Source organism: Phascolarctos cinereus, unplaced genomic scaffold, assembly GCF_003287225.1.
Source record: "Phascolarctos cinereus isolate Bilbo 61053 unplaced genomic scaffold, phaCin_HiC Scaffold_5;HRSCAF=322, whole genome shotgun sequence".
In the NCBI taxonomy this organism is placed as follows: domain Eukaryota; kingdom Metazoa; phylum Chordata; class Mammalia; order Diprotodontia; family Phascolarctidae; genus Phascolarctos; species Phascolarctos cinereus.
In genome coordinates, this window is record NW_027555958.1 from 410,162,116 (window position 1) to 410,179,651 (window position 17,536).

Consider the following 17,536-nt stretch of genomic DNA (forward strand, 5'->3'; position numbering starts at 1 on the left):
AGACATTTTTAATTGAAGAAAGGCAGAATCTTGAGTGGGGAAGCCTTGTGCAGAGTATTTAGGTGTTTAATGGAGATAAATAGAGGTGACATTATCTACAGATTATACTACAAACCTGCCTAGACAGAAAGAGAAAACATATCAGGAGTACTGAAAACATCCCAAACCTGGCATAAGACATGATGTAGTAGAAAAAGGGGGAACATGTTAATTATCTGAACTTTTGATGGAATTCTTTCAACCATAAGTAGAAAAGTTAATAATTTCTTGACTTACTTTAAAGATAATTTCATTCTTCAGAAGGTGGAGTAATTTTTACTTAGAGGGAGGAACTGGTAGGGCTAAGGGGTTAGAAATGATGGGAACTGTAGAGAATCTTAAAATTAGTTATGGAGAAGTAAAAGAAAGTTGGGAGGAATTTAATCACTTATTAATTTTGGGGAAAGCAGATTTCACAGGGTTCAAAGAAAGGGTACATAAGATTCAATGGACTAAAATTCTATAGGGGAAATCAGCTCAAGAGGGCTGGGAAGCTCTTGTAAATGAAACTCTACTGTAGGGGTGGGGGAAATGACATATCCACAAATAAATAAATGCAAAGCACATGTATAGAAATAAGACAAAATAAACCTCTTTTCTCCTTCCCCCAGCAATATCCCTTTTATGGGATCAACTGGAGGATACGTGAGTTTGAAGCAAAAGACATTTAGTAAAAAATATGAATGATAAGGAATATCCTTCCATATACACGGGGCTACAATCACCCTGTTACTGTTTACTGCACCACTGGTGGTAATAGAGAATCCATTTAAGGAACACATGGACAGCGATCATGTATAAGGTGAGCACACACATGGGGAACATATATGAAAGGGGGTCCATATGTAAGGAATGTGCTAATTTACCCTTCAAGAACAATTTCTGTGAGTAACTCTCCCTTGCTTCTGGTATTGTTGCTGGCTGTTCCCTCTGCAGAACTTTTGATATCACTTAGCTGCTCTAGAGATGTCATTAAATTTCCAGCTACAAGGTTCGATGCTCCACCATCCACTGGTCCTCCATGACTGGGTTGCCCTCTGCTGTCATCTGCTGGTCTACTGTGTCTCTACAGGTTGCTCGCTACAGGTCCCTTGATGCTCTCTGCTGCCACTGCCTGGTATTTTTCTGAATTGCAACTGTCATTGGACTTTACGCCTGTAAATCTTTTTTCACCCTTAGTTCTGTAGAAGAGATAAGGAGGCAGGGATATAATCCTAACAACTTTGGGAACAGAAAACATTTTGTGTAAGAGATGGCGTCTCAGTTTTTTTGGGAAGGAGGCTATAGATTCTAAGAATGGAGGTGAGGTGGAAGTACATTTTAGACATCAGGTGCCTGTGCAGAGGTAGAAAATGGAAGATTGTCTACACAGAACAGGTAGCAGTGGTTTGATTGGAATGAAGAGTATCCGAAAGGAAGTAATGTGAAATAAACTAAAAAAGATAAGTGGGAGCCAAATTGTGGAATTTTTTAGACTTTTTTTACCATTTAATTTTAATTTTATTTTTCTCAATTACATGTAAACACAAAATTTTTAACATTGTTTTAAAAAATTTTGAGTTCCAAATCCTCTCTCTCTCTCTCTCTCTCTCTCTCTCTCTCTCTCTCTCTCTCTCTCTCTCTCTCTCTCTCTCTCCCTGCCTCTCTGTCCCTCTCCCTCTTTCTCTCTCTTTTTCTCTCCCCTCTCTCCTCCTTGAGAAGGCAAGCAATTTGGTATAGATTATGCATGTGCAGTCATGCAAAATGTTTTGTGGAATGTTTTAAATATCAAGCTTTAGGATTTATACTTTATCCTAGAAGAAATAAAGAAACACTACAGATTTTGAAGTAGGTGAATAATATGGTCAGATCTATGTTTTAGGTATGTGAATTAGACAGCTTTGTGGAGGATGCGAAGAGTAGAGAGCAGATTCAGGGAAGCCAACTAGGAAATTATTAATGTAGTCCAGGAACAAGGTGATGAAATAGAGTAATGTTTCTGTGAATGGAGAGAAGAGGTGCTAGAGAGGTTGTGCAGATTTGGGTGTTGTTTGCATGGAGACAATAACTGAACTCAGGGTCAAGGACTGTTCTATTTTGACTTTGCATTCCTTGTACCTTACATAGGGAAAACAATTGTTTGTTGAACAGAATTGATTGAAGGTCCATTAGATCTTAGGTCACAGTGAGAGGTGTGGCACAGAGGAATACAAAACTGATGGCCATGTTTCTTGTCTTGCCCTGGTCAGACCAATCTGGAGTTTTGTGTCCATTGTGGCCACTGCATTTTAAGGACGCTGATAAACAGAAGAGGGTGCAGGGAAAATAGCATGAAGAAATTAGAGATGCTTGTCTTGGAGAAAGTTTATAGAGAGAATTGTTGCCGTATTCATATATTTAAAGGGTTGTGGCATGGAAGAGGGATGAGCTTCACTCTCTTTGGCTCTAAAAGGAAGAACTAAGAGCAAGAAGTCCAAGTGGCAAATAAGTGTAAGGGATACCTCATGCACTCTTTTATTAATTTTAATTTAATTTAAGTTTTTGCAAGGCAATTGAGGTTAAGTGACTTGCCCAGAGTCACATAGCTAGTGAGTGTTATATGTCTAAGGCCAGATTTGAACTCAGGTCCTTCTGACTGTAGGGCCGGTGCTCTATTCATTGCATCAGCTAGCTGCTCCCCCTCCCCACTATACTCTTTTTAATACACGGCTTTTCCTTGTTTGTACCTGGGCTTGGACAATTGATTGCCAATCATCTCCCATGCCTTTGTCTAGGAATATATTTAAATAAAGAGTCACTAATCTATTTAGTGAGGCAGCTAAGTGGTGTAGTGGATAGGGCTATAAGCCTGGAGTAGGGAAGACTGAATTCAAATCCAGCCTCAGACTCTTACTAGCTGCATGACTCTGGGCAAGTCACTTAACCTGTGTTTGCCTTAATCCACTGGAGAAGAAAATGGCAAACCGCTCCAGTGTCCTTGCCCAGAAAACCCTACGGACAGTATGGGTGTGCTAGGTCCGCAGGGTCATGGAGAGCTGGGCACGACTCAACAACAGCAAAAACAACAATCTGTATAGCCCCCAGTAATGGCCGCTCTTATTCCTTCCAAACGTGTTGTTTTACTCACTTCCATGTTCATGGTTAAACAGTTAAATGAGTTGAATAAAAGCGTGGTAAAAATCAAGAAAGCATTAGCTTGAAACCCCAGACTCAATTTAGGTGCTACTTCTTCCAGGAAGCCTTCCTGGATCTCCCCAGTTGAAAGTGCTCTCTCCTTCTTTAAATCTCTTATAACACTTTATTTGGCTTCCTCTGCACACATCACATTCTAATTTCTATTATAGTTATTAATGCGCAAGTATTATCTGTCTATTTGATTGCAAGTACTTTGTAGGTAGGACTCTATCCTATTTCATCTTTGTATGACCAGGGACTGTTTCAATACTTTAATGAATGTTTGTTGAATTATACTGGGTAGAAAGAAACAGGTAAGGCTTCAAACTGTATAGTATCCTGGACTTATTTTTAGAAGGGCCTGGGTTTTATCTATAGTCATAAGAAAAAAATGCTCTAAATCACTTTTTTTCCTCTTTAATATTATTTTATTTTCCCCAATTATATATACAAGATTTTGAGTTTCAAATTTTTCTCCCTCCTTCCCCTTCCCTTTTCTGAAAATGGTAGGCAGTTTGATATGTTTATACATGTGCTATCATGTAAAACATATTTCCATATTAATCACAGTTGTGGAAGAAGAAACAGATCAAAAGAAAAAAAAACAAACCATGAGAAAGAATAAAGTAAGTAAAAAAAATATGCTTCGATCTGCATTCAGAGTCCATCAGTTCTTTATCTGGATGTGGATAGCATTTTCCTTCCCGAGTCCTTTGTATTTGTCTTAGATCACTGTGTTGCTGAGAAGAGCTGAGTCATTCATAGGTGATCATCACACAATGTTGCTGATACTGTGTACAATGTTTTCTTAGTTCTGCTCATTTCACTTTGCATCAGTTCATAAAAGTCTTTCCAGGCTTTTCTGAAATCTGACTGTTCATCATTTCTTAGTGCACAATAGCATTCTATTACATTCATGTCCCGGAGCTTGTTTACCCATTTCCTAATTGATGGACATTCACTCAATTTCCAATATTTTGCCACCATGAAAAGGGCTGCTATAAATATTTTTGCTCATGTAGATTTTTCTAAATCACTATTGATGAGAGAAATGCAAATTAAGACAACTCTGAGCTACTATCTCACACCTGTCAGATTGGCTAATAGGACAGAAAAGGAAAATGACAAATGTTGGAGGGATGTGGGAAAATTAAAACACTCATGTACTATTGGTGAAGTTGTATAATGATTCAAGCATTCTGTTTTTTTTTTTTTAGCTAGGCAATGGGGTAAAGTGACTTGCCCAGGGTTACATAGCTAGTAAGTGTCAAGCGTCTGAGGCAAGATTTGAACTCAGGTCTTCCTGAATCCAGGGCCAGTGCTCTATCCACTGCACCATTTAGCTGCCCCTGGTTTTTTGTTTGTTTGTTTTTTGATTCAACCATTCTGGAGAGCATCTTGGAATTATGACCAAAGGGCTATAAAACCATGCACACCCTTTGACCAAGCAATAACATTACTAGGTCTGTATCCCAAAGAGTTAAAAAACAAAAAAGAAAAGGACCTATATGTACAAAAATATTTATAGCAGCTCTTTTAGTGGTGGCAAATAATTGGAAATTGAGGGGATGTCCATTAATTGGAGGATGGCTGAACAAGTTGTTGTATATGATTGTGATGGAATACTATTGTGCTTTAAGAAATGGTGGGCAGGATGCTCTCAGAAAAAACAAAGACTTACATGAACTGATGCAAAGTGAAATGAGTAGAACCAGGAGAACAGGCCACACAGAAACAGCAATATTGTGTGATGACCCACTATGAATAACTTAGCTATTCTCAGCAATACAATGCTCCAAGATAATTCTGTAGGACTTATGATGAAAGGTGCTGTCCATCTCCAGGAAAAGAACTGGTAGAGCCTGAATGCAGATCAAAGATACTTTTTCTTTACTTTTTAAATTTTCTTGTTTTTTTTATTTGTTTGTGTTCCCCCTCCCCCCAAATGACTTACATGGAAATGTGTTTTACATGACTTCACACGTATAACCTATATCAAATTCCTTGCTTTCTCAATGAGGGGAGGAGAGAAAGGAGGGTGAGAATTTGAAACTCAAAATTTGAAAAAAATGTTTTTATATGTAATTGGGAAAAATAAGAAATTAGATAAATTAAGACAAAAAAAATAAAAGAAAGGCCTGGTTTTGAATCCTGCTTCTGATATTGACTAGCTACATGACCCCAGGGAAGTCACTTAAGTTTCCTAAAGTAATGGTGAATGTTGCTTCAATCAATCAATCAATCATTCATTCAATCATTCATTCAATCATCTCTACCCCAATTAACTAACTGAATATTGTATGCCCTGATACCTTTTAGGAGAGAATACCTCTACCAAATCAGTCAATAAACATTTATTAAGATCCTGTTATGTGAGAGACCCGGTGCTAAGAAATAGTGATACAAAGAAAGGCAAATGAGTCTCTCTGCTCAAGGACTTCACAGTCCAATGGGAGAGTCAACTCGCAAACAATTTTGTACAAATAAGTACGTACAGGATAAATTGGAGATAATCAGGAGAAGGAAGGCACTAAAATTAAGGAAGATCAAGAAACTTCTGTGGAAGGTGGGATCTTAGCTGGGATTAGAAGGAAGCCAAGGGAGCGAGGTGTCAATAATGAGGAGGGAGAGAGTTCTGGAAATGGAGGATAGATGGGCAATGATAATATGTGGAGTCTGGAGATGGGAGTGTATTTTTTAAGGAATTGTAAGGAGATCAATGACATTGGATGAAAGAGTATGTGGGAAGGTATAAGGTGTAAGAAGATTGGAAAATGTTTTCTGTTTCTAAAAGTTATTTAACTTTGGCTTGTCTAAATGATATAAACTGATAATCAGTTGGTTTTTTTTTTTGGTGGGGGCATATTAATTGGAGATTAGATGACTCCGTCAAAGGAGAAGTAGTAACCACACTCTAGGGACTTGACTTTCTAGTGTGTGTGTATGGGTTGGGAGATTGAACCCAGAGCTACGTGCTATAACAGGATAATAATACTTGATAAAGTATAATAAAGTAGTATAAATAATATAGTAATATAGTAAAAATTTAGTAATATAGTAAAATAATACAGTAAAATATAATAGTAGTAGTATAAAGGATGATAATACTTGATAAAATGATGAAGTAAGACAGTATTTATCAAGTGTTTTGCAAACCTAAAAGTGCTGTATGAATGCTTATTATTATTATTTTTCACTAATTTCCTGATGCTCACATTCTCTTGATATGCCATATGAGTTGACACAATTTTCTGTTGTACACACAAACATATGGAGCGCACAACGATACCTTTATTACATATGTCATTAACCATTTGGGGCCAATAAAATCCATCTTTCAGTAGTTCAAGGGTTCTCACCTGACTTAAATGTTGAAAATCATCATGCAGTGCTTACATGGTCATAACGTATTTACAGAGGCAGCACCAACCATCTCTAGATATCATCTGAAGGATCAATTAGCTCTTCCAAATTTCCAACTTCTGTCATTATCTTCAAGTAGTAACCCTTCTAGAGAATAACATTTGAGTCCGTGAGGGTTAACCCCTCAATTTATTGAGTGTATTATTTCACAGAAGCCATCCTCTGTCATTTCTTCTTATCACCAGTCATCCAATGATAACTGAGATAAAGAAGTTTTAGCTTAATGTAATATATTTGACTCTACTGATGTTATGCTTTTAGGTGGCAGTCCCAAGCTCATGGTTGTACGTATTGATTGTTAATTAGCTCCCTTGGAGTTACAGATAACTCTCACTTCTATAATTATCAACATATCATGGGGTTCATGAGATCGGAAATAAGTCTCCATATTAATTTTTCCTGGTTAGTCATATATACTAATTTCATAGTTATAGGTAAAGAATGTCAGAGTTGAAAGAAACCTTAAATTTTATGTAGTCCCATGATGTCCTTTCACAGAGGAGGAAACTGAGGCATGAGGGAAGGGAAGAGACTTACCCAACAGCACACAGGCAGTGATAGGTAAGGGCTAGAATTCAAGCCGCGAAGACACAGAAGGAAATCCCTGATCCCATTTCCTCAGACTAGGTTGCCTTTCCCCTCACTGATTGCCTGGCAACAGGCACTCTCTGTCATACCCTCAACATGGTTCTGGTGAGGCCATATGGGCAACAAGTCCCACCTTCCCCCCATTACTTCTCTAGCTGAAGCTGGTGGATTCTGTTATGATGCCATTAATGAGTAGTTCCTTTCCATCATTTCTGAAGTCTGCCATTAGAGACAGAGGAGCTTTTCATGACTATTCTAGAAAGGCTCTACAGCCTATGATCAAATGAATTTTGTGACTTGTTCTTTGGGCACATCCCATGTTCCATTATTTTATTAAAAAAACACTTCCTCCTCCCCTCTTACTGAGTTGTTCTCGAAACCTGAACTTCACCTCCTTAGGTGCCAGAGAATCAGGAAATTCATATAGTTTGGGATCTATCCCTGATCTGGAGAAATTACTATCCAAATGGCATTCTGTGTTACCACCTAGTTTTATTTTCTTATATGCTTCTATACAAGCCATATGTAGTACAAAATATTTATATACTGAGTTCTAATTTTCAACTTAGAATAATAATAATAGGTAGCATTTATATAGCACTCTAAGTTTTGCAAAGTGCTTTACAAATATGATCTCATTTTATCTTTACAACAACTCTGCGAGGTAGGTTCTATTATTATCCCCATTTTACGGATGAGGAAATTGAGACTATGGAATATTAAGTGACTTGCCTAGGGTCTCATAGCTACTAAGTGTCTGAGACTGTATTTGAAATGAATGCTTATTATTATTATCTGTCAGGGTGTTTGTGAGACTCATATCAGATAATATATTATAAAATGATTCAAAAACTTTAAATCACTCTACATATGCCATTTATTATTAAGAGAAGGCTTAGGGAAGCATTTATGTTTAGCTTGTTTATTAAGCTCAGGAACTTTTTGGAATTCCCTATTTGGAATTCTGGTATTGTAGAAAGATAGATTTGACCAAGGACGATAGGTATTTTCTTTGTTTAAAAAAAGATACATAAAATTTTAAAAAATCTGATAAAATACAATAATCCATCTCAGGAGGCAAATAGTCAAGACATATTTTGTGGAATCACAGAATTTATCATGTTTTAATCTAGGCAATACTACCTACAGAGGACAGGAATAGCCCCAATGTCTCCTTGTTTATCAAATACATCCACAGGGTGAAATGTAAAATAGAATTTGCTCCCTGGTCAGGTTATAGCCAGTTACTTTCTTTTGGCTAGAAGTTCATGATATGGTGATCCTGAATTTTCAGAGTTTCTGCAAAAAAAAAAAAAAAAAGAGCCTGTGACCTTCTTTGCTTGGACCTTCTCAGTATGGTGAAGGGAGCCATGCTTCCAGGATTTAGTTCCACATGCTAAATAGTCCCATTAGGAAATGGCAGCTGTAGCAGAAAGGTTCCTGCTAGCTGACGTGGCAGCTGACCGTCCCTGCCAGCTGTGAGTCACACCAGCGGAGGCTATGAGCATGGGGTGTAGCAGCTGCAGAAACAGCAGGCATGGGAACAGCAGTGCCGGCAGCAGCTGCATCTTCTATTTAGGTGCAGAAGATGTGAGTATATCTTTCTCACCATTAACTAAGAAAGTGGAGAAATTACAGGGAGCAAAAGCTGGGAAGTGGTGGTGGGGTAACTTTTCAGCACATATATTGGAAAGGCTTAACTTGCACAGGAGAGAGAGATGAAGGAAGGAGACTTTGTAAGGAAGCTATAATGCACACATGGGTTTGTTCCAAAAACTAGTTGGACGGGTGGTTAATGCCAGATGTCAACTGCTGCTGCCTCACTGAGGTGCCCATGCTGGTCTGGAAGGCCTTTCTGCAGTCGGGTTAAAAATGTTTTTAGCCCATCTGTGTGTGGGATTGATGGTTTCATTTTTTCACTCACCATTTCTAGCAGGCAGGATCACAGAACGTGGAGCGGATATTGACAAAAGTTGCACTGTATAGGAGAGAACGCGTTAAATATTTCAGAAAGGATTCAAGTTAGTTAAGAGACAGCTTAGAGGTTGGGTGGAAACTTGGAGCCTTAACCTATAGGTCTGGTAACAGGCAAAATGCTATCAACAAGTGACAGGTTAAGCTCCGGAAACTCTATGCCCTTACCCTTATTCTGCCCCCTGCCCGCACTCCCTGGGGGCTGATGGCTGTTTTCTGCCAGCTACTGTTCTGAAGACCCTCTTCTCTGATAAGAAATCCTGAATATTCCACTCTTTCAAAGTAGTGGGGGGACAGCAGCCATTGCCCCTGAAATATGCCCCCATCTGGGTTTTAGCCTTTATTTTGAGAGGTCATGGAGTAATATTTATCACATTTCTGGAGCCCTTTAAGGTTAATAAAGCCTTTTTCTCGCAAGAGCCCTGGGAGGGAAGAAGTTGAAGCCTGATTAACCCATTTTACAGATCACTAAATATTAATATGTAAAGAACGTTAGAAGATAGCCTTGGAGTCCTGGGAAATATAATGAAGCTGGAGCCAGAGGAGCTAGTTTGGAATCCTGCTCCATCACTTCTGAGCTGTGACCTTCGGTTATTCCCCTTCTCTGGTCTCAGTGTTCACATGTTTAAAGTGAGGGAATTGGGCTACATGATCTTTTCAGGTCTAAACCCTGGGAGAGGCAGTGATGTAGAGGGCTGAGCACTAGATTTGGAGTCAAAGGACTTGGATTGAAATCCTATTTCTGTCCCTGATAACCACTGTGACCATGAGTGAGTCACTTCCCACTTCTGGGCCTCAGTTTCCTCATCTGTACAAAAGGAGAGGGGAGTTGGCTTAGATGGCCTTTATGGTCTCTTCTACCTCTGAATCTATAATCCTGTATGACATGTCATCTAGTCACAGAATCTCAGAGCTGGAAAGGACCTCAGAAGCATCCAGTCTAATTTGTATGGGATCAGGAATCCCTTTGGCACCATCTCTAATATGTTGGCAAACTTGGAATACCTTCCTTCAAGGAGGAAGCTTGAGAGGTCAAATGATAGACTTGGAGTCAGGATGACCTAGGTTTAGACTACTTGTAGCCAAGCCTTCTTCATATCTCTGAATTTCAGTTTCCTCCTCTGTAAACATGGGAATAATAGTCACACCTAGATCACAAAGCTTTTGTGAGACTCCTGGAAAGCACTTAGCACAGTGCCTGGCACATAGCAGGTACTTAATATATGTTTATTGACTGACTGACTAAAGCACTGTGCAAACCTTAAAATGCTATACATGTGAGGTGCTGATATATTTAAGTTCTTGATGGGGAAATTGAGGCCTAGAGAGGTGACTTGCCCAAAGAAAGTGGAAAGATTGAAACCTAGGACTCTGGACTCAGTCCAATGCTTGTCCCACCATACTATACTGTCTCCCTGAGATATTGACTTTGTTCCTTTAAACTGATTTTCTCTGATGGTTTAGTCCACAGAAGGACCCTTTAAAATAGTATAAATGAATAATGTCGTCTGACTAGAGTCATACCGGATTCCCCACAGTCTAAACTTTTCATCATAGATTTGGTGTTTCACCACCGAGGCCAGCTTCTTGCTAGGCATCCAAATTGTTTGGGATTTCTCTTTGGGTAAGAGTGCCTTCTCCATGATAAGCCTCTTGTGTGTGTTAGCAGGACCTCACTAGGTTATAACATGAAAATAAAAGTGCTTCCCATTAGTTATTTTTTTGCAATGAAAATGGGGGTGGGGAGTAGGGTGGAGGTAGGGCAGAGCTACAGGGCTGCATAGAGAACAGGAAGCAGTTTGGGTCTGGAAGGAGATTACCTAGTCCAACCTTATCATTTTACAAGGGAGTAAACTGATGCCCAGAGCTTAAGTGACTTGTGTAGTCCTATAAGTAGCGAGCGCTAGAGCTGGGATTTGAACTCACATCCTCTAAATCCAAAGAGAGGACTTTGCCTATTATATCACTGGAGATATTGATGGGAGCTATTAATACTAAACAGATTCATTTGAATACTCCCAATATCAATTTTCAGTTAGTTACCAATTAAAGCAAGTGCATCTTTCTAGCTGTCCAGGGCACAAAGGCATGAAATCTTGAAGGAAAGAAAGATGATATTGCTTAAAACAGGCAGACTCTGTGGAAGGAATTGAAGTGTCTAAATGAAATCAGGTTGGGATGCTAATAAAAATTGCCGATACCAATGACCATATCGGTATTGTGTGCCATTTGGTGCTCATTGTCAGAAGTGGCATCCTTGCCTTGATATTGACAAGGAGGAAGACCAGTAAACTAGAAATAAAAAAAAAAGTGATTGATATTTTGAACCTGGCACACAGCTAGCTTAGTACAAAGCAAAGCCAATTTCTTGAACATAAATGTGTATTTTCTTCTTCCAAAGTCAAGGAGACGTGTTGGATGACATGATTCAATAGCCACAGCCGGACTCTGGGCTTTTGTACGATGGCTCGAATCCAAAGAACAGCTAGAGAGTTAGAGTTATTCTGATGCGTCCTTGTGAAATACCTGTCTGCTCTAAATCTCCAAGTACTTTCTACCTAGTAATCTTTTTTTAAAAAAAATTTTATTTTTATTTTTTAAATTTTATTAATTTATTTTGATTTAGCAACAATCACCTCCATATGCTTTTGAGTTGAAAATTTTTCTCCCCCTTCCTCCCCCCCACCCTCCCCAAGATGGCGCACAGTCTGATATAGGCTTTACATTTACATACCCATTAAACATATTTTCACATTAGTGAAGTTGTAAGTAAAAATTAAAACCGGTATCTATCTAGCAATCTTAAAAATAACCTGGACAAGGTGATAACTGGTGGATTGACAAGTTCCTTTATTTTGAAGCTGGGGAGAATGAAGTGCAAAGATAATTGGCTTATAAATTTAGACTGGGAAGGGAGCTCAGAGGTCATCTAATTCCACCCTCCCCACCCCCAAATTTTGCAGATGGGAGCCTGAGGCCTCGAGAGATTTCTGAGGTTCTAAAAGCAGTAATTAGCGGAGCCAGGATTCAGTTTCTCCACTCTGTTCACACTCACGCCTCATTCTCATTGGTGTCTAGTTACCTCACTGTTCAGTCTCTTTGAAGATTTATCCCAGACTTTGTGAGTCAAACTCAAAGGTGGGTATCTGAATTGACAAAGTGATCATTTGGAGATTCAAAGAACTAATCCAGGTGTTGGCTATGTTTAGGTGAGGAATAGAACTGCTCCCCCTCCCCCAACAAGTTATGAAGCGCTAAGTGCTGGGCATTGGGAATCCAAGTACTAGAAGATAGTTCCTGCCTCCAAGCAGCTTATGTTCTAGTGGGGGAAGACCTCACCTTAAAGGGAACTGAAAAGGAGCTGGGGAGATTTGAAGTATTGGATGTCTAGAGGGAGATCTGGAGAGGAATGCCATTAGTCTAAAGAAAGTATATTGCCTTTTTTTTTTTTTGCAAGGCAAAGTGTCAAGTGTCTGGAGGCCAGATTTGAACTCAGGTCCTCCTGACTCCAGCACTGGTGCTGTATCCACTGCACCCATTAGCTGCCCCCTCTATTGCCTTTTAAAAGGCTACCTGTTTGAGCCTGATCCTTCAGCCAGCCTATAGCTAGCCTACTTCTAATTTCACTTAAATCCAACTCACTCACAAGTCAAGACATCACCCCATGATGTCACTGGTCCTCTCTGAAAATGAAGGAGGACAGGGGGCGGAGCCAAGATGGCGGAGTGAAAGCAGTGACTTGCTTGAGCTCTCCCCCAAACCCCTCCAAATACTCATAAAAAATGGCTCTAAACAAATTCTGAAGCAGCAGAACCCACAAAAAGGCAGAAACAAATTTCCAGCCCAAGACAACCTGGATGATTGATCAGAAAGGTGTATCGCGCTGGGCTGGGAGCGCGGTGCGGTGCGGCGTGGGTGCGCAGGCCGCAGCAAACCTGGAGCAGGCCTCAGAGGACTGAATCGGGGGCAGCTGTGGAGGTTTCCAGACTCCTCAATCCACGAATGCCAAAGACAACTTAGAAGGTCAGTGGGAAAAGTCTGTTTCTGTGGTGTCAGAGAGGAAGGCGGGTCTCAGTTCCATTCCCCAAGAGCCTGGCCCTGGGGGGGGGGGGGGCAGCTGCTTCCCGAGCTTCCGGCCCACAGACTGAGGGGGAGTTCAGTGGCTGATCAGAAGGGACTGCAGGGATCTGTTTGCCAGTGCTGAGGCAGGAATCTCTTGCTTTGCCTGTGTGTGGATCTGGGTCACAGTTCTGGGCAGCAGTGCTGGCGTGGAGGAGCTTGTAGTGGATGTAGAGAGAAGCCCCTCCTCACAGTTACAAGACAGAAAGGAATACTTGTGGTCACAGGCCAGGAAAGGAGTAAACACCTCGCCCCTTATCATACCACCTTGGAAGAACTGAAAATTTACAGGTCCCTACAAGTATCTCTGAAAACAGCTACACAAACCCCTGAAGCTTGGGACAGTAGACTCTCCACATTGGAAGCAGACTCTTACCTTAACAAGGAGTTTAAAACTCAAGTAATTGGCCCGGATCATGAGCAAGCAGCACAAAAAGAGTCAGACTATATTATCTTACTTTGGTGACAAAGAAGATCAAAATATACAACCAGAAGAAGACAACAAAGTCAAAGCTCCTACATCCAAAGCCTCCAAGAAAAATATGAATCAGTCCCAGGCCTTGGAAGAGCTCAAAAGGGATTTTGAGAAGCAAGTAAGGGAAGTAGAGGAAAAACTGGGAAGAGAAATGAGAGTGATGCAAGAAAATCATGAAAAACAAGTCAACAGCTTGCTAAAGGAGACCCAAAAAAATACTGAAGAAAATAACACCTTAAAAAACAGCCTAACCCAAATGGCAAAAGAGGTCCAAAAAGCCAATGAGGAGAAAAATGCCCTAAAAAGAAAAATTGGCCAAATGGAAAAGGAAGTCCAAAAGATTACTGAAGAAAATACTTCCTTAAAAATTAGAATAGAGCAATTGGAAGACAGTGACTTTATGAGAAATCAAGACACTGTAAAACAAATCCAAAAGAATGAAAAATTAGAAAACAATGTGAAATATCTCATTGGAAAAACAACTGACCTGGAAAATAGATCCAGGAGAGAGAATTTAAAAATTATTGGACTATCTGAAAGCCATGATCAAAAAAAGAGCCTAGACATCATCTTTCAAGAAATTATCAAGGAAAACTGCCCTGATATATTAGAACCAGAGGGCAAAATAGAAATTGAAAGAATCCACAGATCTCCTCCTGAAAGAGATCCGCAAATCCTGTCTCAGACACATAACACTTACTAGCTGTGTGACCCTGGGCAAGTCACTTAACCCCATTGCCTAGCCAAAAAAAAAAAAAAGAGATCCCCAAAGGAAAACTCCTAGGAATATTATAGCCAAATTCCAGAGTTCCCAGGTCAAGGAGAAAATATTACAAGCTGCCAGAAGGAAACAATTCAAGTACTGTGGAAACACAATCAGGATAACACAAGATTTAGCAGCTTCTACATTAAAGGACCATAGGGCATGGAATATAATATTGTGGAGGGCAAAGGAGATAGGATTACAACCAAGAATCACCTACCCAGCAAAACTGAGTATAATCCTTCAGGGGAAAAAAATGGTCATTCAGTGAAATAGAGGACTTTCAAGCATTCCTGATGAAAAGACCAGAGCTAAACAGAAAATTTGACTTTCAAATACAGGACTCCAGTGGAACATGAAGAGGTAAACAGGAAAGAGAAATCATAAGAGACTTATTAAGATTGAACCGTTTACATTCCTGCATGGAAAGATGATATTTGTAACTCATGAGAACTTTGTCAGTATTAGGGTAGTTGAAGGAAAAAAATTGTATGTATGTATATATAGATAGATAGAGGGCACAGGTTGAGTTGAAGATTAAGGGGTCATATCTGGAGAATAAAATTAAGGGATGAGAGAGGATGATACTTGGAGAAGAAAGGGAGAGGTAGAATGGGGTAAATTATCTCACACAAAAAAAGAAAAGAAAAGTCTCTCACAGTGGAAGAGAAACAGGGGAAGGTGAGAGGGAATGAGGGAATCTTATTCTCATAGGATTTGGCTTAAGGAGAGAATAACATACACATTCAATTGGGTATGGAAATTTGTGTTACCCTACAGGAAAATAGGGGGAGAAGGGGACAAGAGAGTAGGGGGGTGATAGAGAGGAGGACAGATTGGGAAAGAGGGTAATCAGAAGCAAATAGTTCTGAGGAGGGACAGGGTCAAAAGAAAGAATAGAATAAATGGGAATGCAGGATAGGATTGAGGGAAATAGAGTTAGTTTTTCACAACATGTCTACTAAGGAAGTGTTTTGCATAACTGCACATGTACAACCTATATTGAGTTGCTTGCCTTTTCAATGAGGGTGGGTGGGGAGGGAGTAAGGGAGAAAATTTGGAACTCAAAGTTTTAAAAACACATGTTTTAAAAAAAAATGTTTTCACATGCAACTGGGAAATAAGAAATACAGGAAATGGGGTACAGCAGTCTATCCTGCTCTATAGGAAAATAGAAGGTGAAGGGGATAAGAGAAGGGAGGGGGGAGAGAGAGAAGAGAAGGCAGACCAGGGGAAGGGGTATTCAGAATGCATGCCATCTTGGGGTGGGAGGAGGGGTGAGAAATTTGAAACTCAAAAACTTGTGGAAGTGAATATTGAAAACTAAAAATAAATAAATTTATATTTTAAAAAAACAATTAAAAAAAAAGAAAATGAAGGAGGACAATGGATAGAGCACCGGCCCTGGAGTCAGGAGGACCTGAGTTCAAATCTGGCCTCAGACACATAGTACTTCCTAGCTGTGTGACTCTGGGCAAGTCAACCCCAATTGCCTCATTAAAAAAAAAATGAAGGAAATTTCATTTGGCTTGAATGAATGGCTTCACACTTCATAAAGTGTAGCAAAGACCTCGGTGCAACCTAAAGATCATAACGCCTTATTGTCTTTGTTATCTGCCTTTTATGATCTGTAGTTTCTGCATTGGAGTGGGGTGACAGGCTCATTCAGTGAACTAACTGGTCTAGTTCCCCATCACTACACATGGAAATCATTCTAAACTACTTCAGGATGGGGTGATAATTTACAAAGGGAGGGGAGTGGAAGGAATGAGCAGTAAGAAAATAGGATTCTGGTTTAGAATGAATAGAATATCATATCTAGATATGATAGAATGCTGATATATAATGATAGAATGCTGAATTAAAGTATTAAAAACCAAGATGATCTCATATGGGAAAGATGTGGCCATTAGCTTTAACTAAGGGTCTGAAAGAGTTTGGGGCAGCTAGGTGGCACAGTGGATAGAGCACTAGGTCTGGAATTAGGAAGACTCATCTTCCTGAGTTCAAAGCTGGCCTCAGACACTTACTAGCTGTGTGACCCTGGTCAAGCCACTTCACCCTGTTTGCCTCAGTTTCCTCATATGTAATATAGCAAGAGAAGGAAATGAGAAGCCACTCCAGTATCTTTGCCAAGAAAACCCCAAATTGGGTCATGAAGAGGCTGAAATGATTCAACAACTAGGAAAGCTTGTTGTAAGCACCCATTTTCTTACCTATTTCTTTGAAAGGTGACAGGCAGAGAATATGTTCTGTGTGTTTTACATAACCTTGGGGGTTCAGTAAATGATCAATGGTAATACATGAGCTAAGCACTTTTAGGAGAAAGATTGGAAAGAGTATAGTATTTATAGAGAAGATATAACCTTGTTATTAAGAACTGCGAATGAGATTTGTCCCCTTTTGGGTCTTTCTTGTCAATTAAAAAAATCTTTCCTATTTGTAATATAAAACACTTAGTATATTGGAATTAGTAAAGCATGAACTTAGTACCCTCAGATACTTCGTTTAGCACAGCTGAATGCAGAAAGACACCATCTTGATGTGTGATCTATCCTTCCATTGTCCCTCAATAACTATTTACCAAGTATACACTGAATGTCAGGCACTGGGGAAAAGACAAAGTTTAGTTAAGCAATGGTCTCTATCCTCATGGCACTTACTATCTAGTAGAAGGATAAGGCAAAAAATGCAAATAACTTTAGTACACGATTGTAAGTTTATTAAGAGTGATACAACAAAATGCCATGTGGTGTCTAAGGGGGAAGGGAATTACTGAGAGATCAGGAAGATGATGGCTTTGAATTTGTCTCTTAAGAATTGGTTCTGGGAGCAGCTAGGTGGTGCAGTGGATAGAGCACCAGCCCTGGAGTCAGGAGGACCTGAGTTCAAATGCATCCTCAGACACATAACACTCACTAGATGTGTAGCTCTGGGCAAGTCACTTAACTCCAATTGCCTTACCAAAAAAAAAAAAGGGTTCTTATGCTTCAGCAGGTGAA

The 17,536-nt window shown here is 39.7% G+C and overlaps 1 protein-coding gene across 1 annotated transcript in view; it reads left to right on the forward strand.

The window, feature by feature from the left end:
* The first annotated feature begins 8,690 nt into the window (after window positions 1-8,690).
* SEC16B (SEC16 homolog B, endoplasmic reticulum export factor) overlaps window positions 8,691-17,536 on the forward strand; it is an 82,837-nt gene continuing 73,991 nt past the window's right edge. Inside the window, 1 exon segment of the mRNA XM_078156479.1 lies at window positions 8,691-8,793. The gene's annotated coding sequence lies outside the window, so the exon portion shown is untranslated.